A 10,904-nucleotide genomic window follows, 5' to 3' on the forward strand; every position below is an offset into this window, starting at 1 on the left:
AGAACACTGATTTTGAGAGGAAAAAGTATGCCACCATCCTTGGGAATGATAAGATGGATGAGGTGAAGGAAAAGCTGGATTGTAACACCCCCGAACTGTTTTAGACATCTGTCAGTCAGACGGGCAACAATCAAACAAGAACATCCCAGAACGACCTTCCTCTGCCAAGTCCGAAAGTGTTACGACGGGTTGAGAATAGACTTTCCAAGTCACAAACATAATTCTGTAACCCAGAATATCCATTCAACACGTCACGAATATAAAACACACTTTAGTCCATAAAACATGAAGTTGACAAGCCCAAAATATTATACATATGGTCCATGGACGCAGTCGAAAGTAAAACATACATTTATATATCTTGAAAACGAGTCTTTAGCAAAAGATGTCCAATCTACACCAGCTCCTACAGTTCCGCGAGCGCTATGGTCCTTTCTACTGGTCACCTGCAAAAGGATGTGAGGAGTGAGTGAACTAGTTTCACTCAGTGAGCCAGGGTTCCCTATCTAGCATATACAACAACCCGTCATTCTAAATCCCACCCCAAACACAGGCAAGACGGGTAGTTCAACAATAAATATTCAAGATCATAAAGCATGACCGAATAAGCAATAAACCATTAAACCATAATAAATCAAAACACTCTTTATGAGTGTCATATCAATCAACCATTGATATATTGTGTTTTTGGCATATTATATGTATGATTTACTAATAGTTTTCAATGTTTTATCGAGTCTGTTTAGTCCTTCTCGAGTCATAACAGGTCTGGAATTGCATTGGATGGGAAATGGACAACTAGAGGAAAAGAAGAGAGAAAAGTATGATTTGGGGTCTTTTACGTGGAACAGCCATGCGGAGCAGCCTGAGTGCATGTTCCAGCGACGGAGAATAAAAAGGAAGTTTCCAATTATTTCGGGATTTGCCCTAGATTTCCTATTTCTTTCCTTTAGCCGCCTGGTTCCTATATATATAGTTTCCTATTTATTACTTTAGACCTACCTTAGTTTTTACGCAAGAAAGACCTAAAGAGCTTTGAATTTGGCGATTTGCTATTGTAAGGGAGACAGCTCCATCTATCTCATAGAGAAGATCATCCTGAACCCTCTTGTTACCTTGATTTATTATTATGCAGTATTATTCAGAAATCATGGTTCTCTGTTCTTGTGTAATGTCTGAGTAGTCACCCAATTAGTTTAGGGGTTCTTAGGGTTTGGAATCGTGAGCTAAGTTTAAATAAGTTATCAGGGTTTGGAATCGTGAGCTAAGTTTAAATAAGTTATCTAAAGATTGTCTACATTCATATATGTTCTTATTGCTTGCATCAAACTGATCACTTAGTGCATGAACTAGGGTTAATCAATTTAGCTAGCCGTTGATTGATAACTTGAAATGATTTGAATGATCTTTGCATCCCTAGTCAGCGAGAGTAGATATTAGAGTGCATTGTGAACCTATCGGACTTGATCTCTAAGGCTTGCTCGCGCGTCTTGGTCCAGACGAGAGTTTAGGTATCAAGACCGACTTGCAAAGAAATCGATACCACGAGAGTGGATCGATTCTACATGAGTGATCCGAGTTTAGGCTTGCTGATTAATTGAACTTGAATAATAGCTTGGCTTACGAGCTCCTTACCTGAAGAAGAAACCCTAGACTGGCGCTTTAAACCAATTCGAAAACAACCTAATCTAGTTACTTGTTCTTTACGTTATTTACATCTTTTAAATCCCCACTTCGTTTTTGCTTAATTCTGATCCCATAGAGATAAAGTGTAAACTGGTCCTATGGAATTGAATCTAAACATATTACAACTACACTGTTAACTTGACAGTAGACAAAGATCCAATTTTAGTGTATCAAGTTTTGGCGCCATTGCGACGGGGACCAGCTTTTTACCTTTAATTTTCGGTTAAAAATTTAGCCTAAAACTTCTAACTTGTTTAAACTCCTTTTGCAGTTAAAGACCCAAGTGCATGACCGGTAGACATACTCAGAGCAATACACAGGGGGATTTAGTTTAGCTTACAAACCAGGAACTCGCAAGCTTAGAAAGAACAAACCATCAACAAAGATCAATCACTGCAGCAATGGGCGATTTCGGCACTCCGGATCAAATGGCCGCGTCTATGCAACAGATGCAACAGCAGATGCAACAGATGCAAGAGTTACAGCAAACACTCACCGCACAGCAACTGGCTGCGCAGCAAGAACAACCTGTCCCAATCGGTGAGAGGAACTTACCGCGTAACATCCCTGCTACACGCTCTGCTATCGCTCCACCACCATGCCAAAGAGCAGACTTTGAGATAAAAACCGGCATGATCAATCATGTCCAGAGAAAGATGTTCCATGGACTGCCAGCTGAGATACCAATGGAACACATTGAAGCTTTCGAGGAGATATGTAGCTTCACTCGTGCAAACGGCGTCCCACCCGACTACATCAAATGCATGCTGTTTCCATTCTCTCTAGCGGACAAAGCTTCACGATGGCTCAAGCAGTTACCTACAGGTTCCCAACTTCGTGGGAGCAGGTTAGATCAGCTTTCTTGGGACATTTCTACACGAAAGCCAAAACAGCTGCTTTGAGGAACAAGATCTCCTCCTTCAAGCAGCTCGCCGATGAACCTTTTAACGAAGATTGGGAACGATTCAATGATACCCTCAGAGAGTGTCCTCATCACGGGTTCGACGATGACCATGTTCTAGGAATCTTCTACGATGGAGTGGAATGGGAGTTCCGCAATGCTCTGAATGCAGCGAGCAATGGAGATTTCATGACTCAAGAACGAGTACATCTTAGTAGCTGTTGACTACGTTTCTAAGTGGGTGGAAGCAATAGCCAGTCCCACAAATGACGCAAAAGTGGTAATTAAGATGTTTAAAACCATAATATTCCCAAGATTTGGAGTACCCCGCGTGGTCATTAGTGATGGGGGTAGTCACTTCATCAACAAGATCTTCGCTGGTCTACTGAAGAAGAACGGCGTGCAACACAAGGTAGCCACGCCATATCACCCTCAAACTAGTGGGCAAGTCGAAGTTTCCAACAGAGAGATCAAGACCATCTTGCAGAAAACAGTCAGCACAAGCCGTAAGGATTGGTCGCTCAAGCTAGACAACGCTCTCTGGGCCTACAGAACAGCCTACAAAACACCTATTGGGACTACTCCTTACAATCTGGTATACGGTAAAGCTTGTCACTTGCCGGTCGAATTGGAATATAAGGCAGCCTGGGCTGTGAAACTACTCAACTTCGACATCAAACCAGCAGCAGAGAGACGATCCATGCAGATTCACGAGCTGGAGGAAATTAGGCATCTAGCCTATGAAAGCTCTAAGATCTACAAAGAGCGAACTAAAGCTTACCACGACAAGAGGATCATCAGCCGGAACTTTCAACCCAAGGATCAAGTGCTCCTGTTCAACTCAAGGCTACGATTGTTCCCTGGAAAGTTGCGATCTAGGTGGTCCGGACCATTCACCATTGAAGAAGTCTGCCCCCACAGAGCTGTTGTGTTGCTGAACACGAAAGGGGAAGAATTTGTGTTGCTCCGCGAAGGTAAGTCTCAGGACCCAAAAAAATAAAAATAAAATTAAAAAAAACAGATTTTGTTTTATGATCTAATTTAATTTTGTAAAATCGAGAGAAACCCTAGAAAGTGGGAAGTGGGGCACAAAGTGGGCCTATAAAAAGAGGAACCTTCCCTATCTCTTTCCCATTTCCACAAAACTTGCCTCCTCCATCGCCCCACACCCCTTCCTTTTCAAAACCTTAAACTCTTTCAACTTCTTCTACTTTTTTTGAGTTTTACGGTTTCTATTCGCTTGGATTTCGAACTATTTGGCTAATCTGCAGGATTCCACCATCCCCAATCGAACGGTAAGAGGCGAAATCACACTGTGATTCTCGGCCTACAAATCTTTTTGTCTTCTCTTCTTTGCGCTTGAATAGATCGATTTTAGGGTTTATTACATTAAAAATCGACCTCTCCTTTTGCTGCTAGGATGGTTAATAGAAGAATAGATGAGATTTGTTAGATTAGATGGAAAGTGATAACCTTTGAGCCACTGTTTTAATTTGCACATGCATCGATTGATAAGATATGGATTTTGGTATCTAATTGATCGATTTTTGATTGGCAAGTAGAATGAAAGTATCATGTATTCCAAGAGTGATTGTATTTGGTTCGCCATTGTCAATTGCTTGTTATCTCTACATTGGGTTGTGGATTAGCTTGGATAGAGCAACTAAAAAGAGAGAAAAAGCTCCCAACATTATCTACAAAACCCAATCGAATGGTACTAACTCTTTCCTTTGGTTATGTTCTACATATGGCTCCCAAACGCACCAAGGCAGCATCTAAAATCAAGCCACCATACGCTAGGGGTGAACCGGAAGATTACACTGTCCCATAAACTTACCCATGGCCAAGAAAAGAGGGACCTTCGATCCCCATCACAGACCCAAACATCCCTAAGAAATCGGAGACAAGGTGGGATAAAGAAGCCTCACGCCGCTACAACACTCTGCTCAACACCAACTTCTTCCCGACGCGTTTCGTCGACGCCGTAGCCTTGAGCGATTTAGGCTTGCATGAGGACTTACATGCAGTTCTCCATGTGTTGGGAATAGCTGATCTCTGTCACCGAACTCACGCACTGTATCGTTATCTGGTAAGGCAAGTCCTCGCCACCGCAGAGCTAACCTTCAAAAGGCCCGTTTCCCAATCTTTGAGGAGGCTTACTTCACGTTCTTTGCAAGCGGTGTCAAGCACTCCATCAGCTTGGAAGCACTGACTGAGGTCTACGAGATGTCCGAGGAGTACACTCAAACTTCTTTTCCTAGGAAGTTTATTCCAGAGCAGGCATTCTGGAAATTCATTGCTTCAGGGGATTTTAAATCCCGATCAGCCAGTAAGTCTCACATCCGTAACCCTGTTCTGCGCATTACTGCTAAGGTCCTGAGCAATCTGCTCTTCACGAAGGACCAGACTTCCAATGTCACACGTGGAGAGTTACAGATGCTGTGTGCGGGTGTTGAGGACGAACTCAAATCCTCCGACGTAGGAGTTCCAACCGCACCAATGACAACCAGTCCCGGTTGTGTGCTTGTTCAGATGTTTGTGGACAAGAAAGCTAGAGTGGTTAAGGGTTCTTTGAAGAAAGACCGTTCTGGGAGTTTACTTACTCCTCTCTTCCGCCACTTGGAGATCGATCTTAGTGTCTACCATGTAACGAGACAGCGGCGTTCATTGACATCCCTTACCTGATCAACTGCCAGATGCTCCGCGACGAGAACACCTATAGCTTCCTTAGTCGGGATGGGTGAAACCTCTACTGCAACCTCTACCGATCATCACTTCGCTGAATGAAGTGACCAACATCTGCTTCTCCCTGATGCTAAGTATCTCTGCCCTGACCCAGGGGCATCTTACCGCGATGATGTCATGGATGATGTTGAGTTTGTCCGCACTGATGGAGGCGACAGTGAATATGATCTAGGCCCACTTGATGACGACGCCGATGACGCAGCTTACCGTCACTGGATGGTAGAGTCTCAACGCAAGAACAACAGCCTCATGAAGAGGATACTATAGGCGATCACGGGAGGATGCATCGGAACTCCGAGCACAGCTGAACCTCGTCAAGACCAGCCTAGACAGCGCAGACATCGTCCAGGGAAGGAGCCAGCAGGAACAGCAGGAAGTGACGAAGATACTCCATGGGCCACTCCACGCAGAAGGAACAGGCGTTCTGCGGGCCAGTCCGAGAGCGATGATACTGACTAGGCAGTCTCCTAGTTCTATATCCATTGTTATATCCGTTTGGGCTATTCCTTTTTCTGTTTCTGTTTCCTGCACTTGTTTCTTTTAAGCCTTCCTTTCATTTATTTTCTCACCAGAGACGATGAGAAGTAAGTCTGGGGGAGGCGATTATCTGCTACTAATCGTTTACCTTTGGTTTTTATGTTTAGAGTCAGTCCGCTTTGATGTCTTTATCGAGCCAGTTTGTTAAGATCGAGTCAGTCCAAACTTTGTGGGAATCAGGACCTTATTCTATGATGTGTATTAACCACCCTCGTGCTTTAATTCATCTTATTCAGTGACCTTAGTAGAAGCGACAGACACACATGTGGATCCAGAACAGCCTGATATTACATCATCTTGCTCTCCTGAAGCTTTCAGCATGTCGAGGTTACTCTGAAAAGACTTAACTCCATCTAACTTGAACTTAATCTTGACAGAAATTCTTCTTTTTATGGGCGTTAGATTAGGGTTTAACGTAATCAAACACTCAGGATTTCTTATTCTTTTTACCTATCTTGCTTATCCTGAGAGGCTAGCTCATCTTTAGATAGTACCCACCTTAAGACCCTGAAGCCTTTGTTTCGCCCTCATGCATTTGCTATTTAGTATCTTATGTGCAGATATGTACAAAAGGGCCGGAGAGGAAAGGATCGACACAGTCTCTCACTCGTTGATGCAACAGAAGTTTCAGTTGAAGAACAGGCAGAAGCACATGGAACAGCCGCTCCGCTGCCGATGACTTAACTAAGAGGATAAGAGAGATAAGAATGAATGTAAAGTCAAGAACTCCAGTGGCATGTCTTTATCACCATTGTTACCTCCTGCTTCGACACCATCACCCAGAAAAAAAAAATTGTATTTGCTTATTATACTTCAAGATATGGTGATGAAGGAGGATAAGGTTCTAAAGGAAGGACAGACGGCACTGGTAAAATAGAAGGAGTCTAAAAAGAAAGAAGAGAGAACCATGCAGAGCAGAGCAACTGTTCCTGAAGAAGAACATGCAAAAACGAGTTGAGGCTGTGGACATCAATGGATCTATCCTCTCTTGCAATTTTGCGCGATATCCTGCATCCTCTACAAAATTTGGTAGCCCTTAAACACTGATTAGCTCCATTTAAACACAAAAAGGCATGTTTCATACCTAGACCGTTACCCTACCTAATGCCTATGATGAGAAGCTCACGCTACTCTTAATTGAACTTAAGGAGTTTTGTCTGGAAGGTTTTAACTTTGGCAGGTATGAGATACAGAGTATGGGGCCGATTTTGAACAGCAGTCAGTGGGGTTTTGGTAAGGGTGTGTTGTCCTAGTTTTACTACTTGTATGGTTCAGAGATTCGTGGTTAAAGTATGGTTGTTTAGAATAGGAGAGTTCCCACGCTTTCAAACCCTTCTCTCAGTTCTTGGTACTTGATTTTGTTTGAGGACAAACAAGGATCTAAGTCTGGGGGAGTTGATATATTGTGTTTTTGGCACATTATATGTATGATTTACTAATAGTTTTCAAGGTTTTATCGAGTCTGTTTAGTCCTTCTCGAGTCATAACAGGTCTGGAATTGCATTGGATGGGAAATGGACCATCTAGAGGAAAAGAAGAGAGAAAAGTATGATTTGGGGTCTTTTACACGGAACAGCCATGCGGAGCAGCCTGAGTGCATGTTCCAGCGACAAAGAATAAAAAGGAAGTTTCCAATTATTTCGGGATTTGCCCTAGATTTCCTATTTCTTTCCTTTAGCCGCCTGTGGTTCCTATATATATAGTTTCCTATTTATTACTTTAGACCTACCTTAGTTTTTACGCAAGAAAGACTAGAGAGCTTTGAATTTGGCGATTTGCCATTGTAAGGGAGACGGCTCCATCTATCTCATAGAGAAGATCATCCTGAACCCTCTTGTTACCATGATTTATTATTACGCAGTATTATTCAGAAATCATGGTTCTCTGTTCTTGTGTAATGTCTGAGTAGTCACCCAGTTAGTTTAGGGGTTCTTAGGGTTTGGAATCGTGAGCTAAGTTTAAATAAGTTATCTAAAGATTGTCTACATTCATATCTGTTCTTATTGCTTGCATCAAACTGATCACTTAGTGCATGAACTAGGGTTAATCAATTTAGCTAGCCGTTGATTGATAACTTGACATGATTTGAATGAGCTTTGCATCCCTAGTCAGCGAGAGTAGATATTAGAGTGCATTGTGAACCTATCGGACTTGATCTCTAAGGCTTGCTCGCGCGTCTTGACCCAAACGAGAGTTTAGGTATCAAGACCGACTTGTAAAGAAATCGATACCACGAGAATGGATCCATTCTACATGAGTGATCCGAGTTTAGGCTTGCTGATTAATTGAACTTGAGTAATAGCTTGGCTTACGAGCTCCTTATCTGGAGAAGAAACCCTAGACTAGCGCTTTAAACCAATTCGAAAACAACCTAATCTAGTTATTTGTTCTTTACGTTATTTACATCTTTTAAATCCCCACTTCGTTTTAGCTTAATTCTGATCCCATAGAGATAAAGTGTAAACTGGTCCTCTGGAATTGAATCTAAACATATTAAAACTACACTGTTAACTTGACAGTAGACAAAGATCCAATTTTAGTGTATCAACCATATATATATATATATACTCCTAGGGCCCAACAGAATCATTCTTCCTCCACATAAGGGACACCGACAATCCCTTCACTATTACACCACACAGGCATAGATGCTCGGGAATCGCCCAGTCACGGTCCTCAATCGGAATCGCTGTGCCCCGGTCCCCTATTGGACTCGCCGGGGGCTGTCATATCCACGTGTGACACTCAGCCTTGGTGATCAAGCCAAGTTAAACCGAGCCCACCACTTTCCGGACCACGACCGGCTTAGTGGTAGCATTTGAGGAAGCAATGACCTGCAAACTACTACTAGAACCACCACGACATTCTCACACAACAGTATCAACACGTGGTACACACTATAACAACATATCATAATCACACAATCACAATAATGCGGGTGCTTAGACTAGTCTTGCTATCCACTTAGCCCAGACATGGTCTCAAGCCTCGGATCCACAAACTTACACCTAGACCGGTCCGGCTATCCTAGCTCGGAAGCCGTCTCCGATGTCAGGAACCTACATTAAAAATTTGTTAACAAACAATTAACCGTGACTCACAATGATTAAGCGATGTGGCTCGACTCATTGATTCCGGATGTTGACCAAGCCCCTTTTATCCCCCCCAAATCTTCGTCTTGGTACCGTGATGTTAAATCCCAAAACCTAACCTCAATGTCTTTAATGAAATGGTCTGGACTGATCAGAACTCGGAAATAACCTTCTTTCTCTTCTGGACAGTCTTTCGGAACTTCCCAGCAGTTTATCAGTTTTCGAAAAATGTCTATATTTCTAAAGCACCTCACTTCTTTCTCTCTCTCTCTCTAATCCACGTTTTAGAGTGTTCTTGGTATGTCGGAATGAGTAAAAATGAACAAGGGTAGCTAGGTATATATAGAAGGTTCCGACCAATAAGAATGAGCCACCCGATCGCCTGTGTGTCGTCCTGCATGCTTCCGGTCGCATGCATGGCGACACATGGGCGTCCACATGCCATGTTGTATGCTCTCTAGCCATTAAATAAGACACCTCCACTTCCACTTGCCCTTCAGCATGTCTAGTGTTCATGCATCACGACACACAGACCTCTGCATGTCGGTTTGCATGCGCAGATTGCAGGTATTGCGACACCTCGTGCTTCTATGTGTCAAGCTGCATGGAACTGCTTCATGCACGTCTACACCTCCTTCCTGTGTTGACACAAATCAGGTTAAATGGTTGACACCACGTCCTGATCCCTTAGATCAAGCCACCTCGAGCTTCTCGGTTGATTTGAACGATTTCAGCCCTTCTGGTGAATTTTCGTCGCGCGATCAATCCTGAATATTTTTCCGCTCCCGTTCTGATAAGCTAAATATTTTTAATAGACTCCAGACTAACCTTAACCTTGAGGATAAAAATTTCCCGAGCCTTCGGCTTCCCGAGAAATTCCATAAAACCGAAATTATGGTTTTTTTTTTAAGACGGGGTATTATATTCTCCTCCCCTTATTTGAATCCGTCCCCGAATTCTCTAAGGATCCGGTGATCCCCCTTCTTCCATCACGACATCTTCGTGGAAGAATTCTGGATGCAACACTTTGAATCTTGATTCATCCTCCCAGGTCACAACTACACGGTTCCGCTTGCCCCAGAAAATTTAGACTTGAGGAATTTCTCGATTCTTCAATCTTCGTATCCGACATTCACCTATTCGGATTGGTCCCTCTGGATAAGTGAGGTTTGTTTGCTGGTTTTTGATTTGCTCTGTCTCAATGCAGCATTGATACGTGAAATATCAGATATATTTGCATCTCTTCAGGTAGGTTGAGACGATAAGCTACCTCTCTGATTCGTTGTATAATCTGGTAAGGCCCAATGAATCTTACCGCTAGTTTCCCGACCTTCCCGAATCGGTCCTTTTCTTTTTGAGCTGACACTTTCAGATAAACCCAACCACCAATATTGAACATCACTTCTCTCCTTGATTGATCGGCATACTTCTTTTGTCTATCCTGCGCTTTCTTCATATTGGTTTGAATTATCTCCAACTTTTTCATTGTCTCTTCTACAATTTTGGGTGCAAACTCTCTTCTTTCTCCAACTTCGGTCCAGCATAAAGGTGTTTTGCATGGACTCCTCATATGGTGCCATACCTATGCTAGAATGAAAGTTGTTGTTGTAGGAGAACTCGATTAATGGTAAATGTTTTTCCCAGCTTCCCGTCCAATCCAATATACACATCCACATCATATCCTCTATGGTGCGAATGGTTCTGTCGGTTTTGTCGTTCGTCTCGGGATGATACGCGGTGCTTATGAACAACTTAGTTCCCGCAGCTTCTTGTAACGGCTTCCAAAAATTTGAGGTGAATCTAGGATCTCGATCGGAGACAATATATGTTAGCACCCCATGCAACCTCATAATTTGGTCCACATACATCTCTGCAAATACTTCTACCTTATCGGTTTCCTTCATAGGTAACAAGTGCACCACCTTTGTCAGTCTGTCGACAAT

The 10,904-nt window shown here is 42.9% G+C and overlaps 1 non-coding gene across 1 annotated transcript; it reads right to left on the bottom strand.

The window, feature by feature from the left end:
• Positions 1-2,581: 2,581 nt before the first annotated feature.
• On the bottom strand, positions 2,582-2,688 carry LOC125589467. Its single transcript, XR_007325655.1, has one exon. It is a non-coding gene; the product is annotated as a small nucleolar RNA R71 (small nucleolar RNA).
• Between the last annotated feature and the right edge of the window lie 8,216 nt (positions 2,689-10,904).

Source organism: Brassica napus, chromosome C6 (genome assembly GCF_020379485.1).
Source record: "Brassica napus cultivar Da-Ae chromosome C6, Da-Ae, whole genome shotgun sequence".
Taxonomy (NCBI): Eukaryota; Viridiplantae; Streptophyta; class Magnoliopsida; order Brassicales; family Brassicaceae; genus Brassica; species Brassica napus.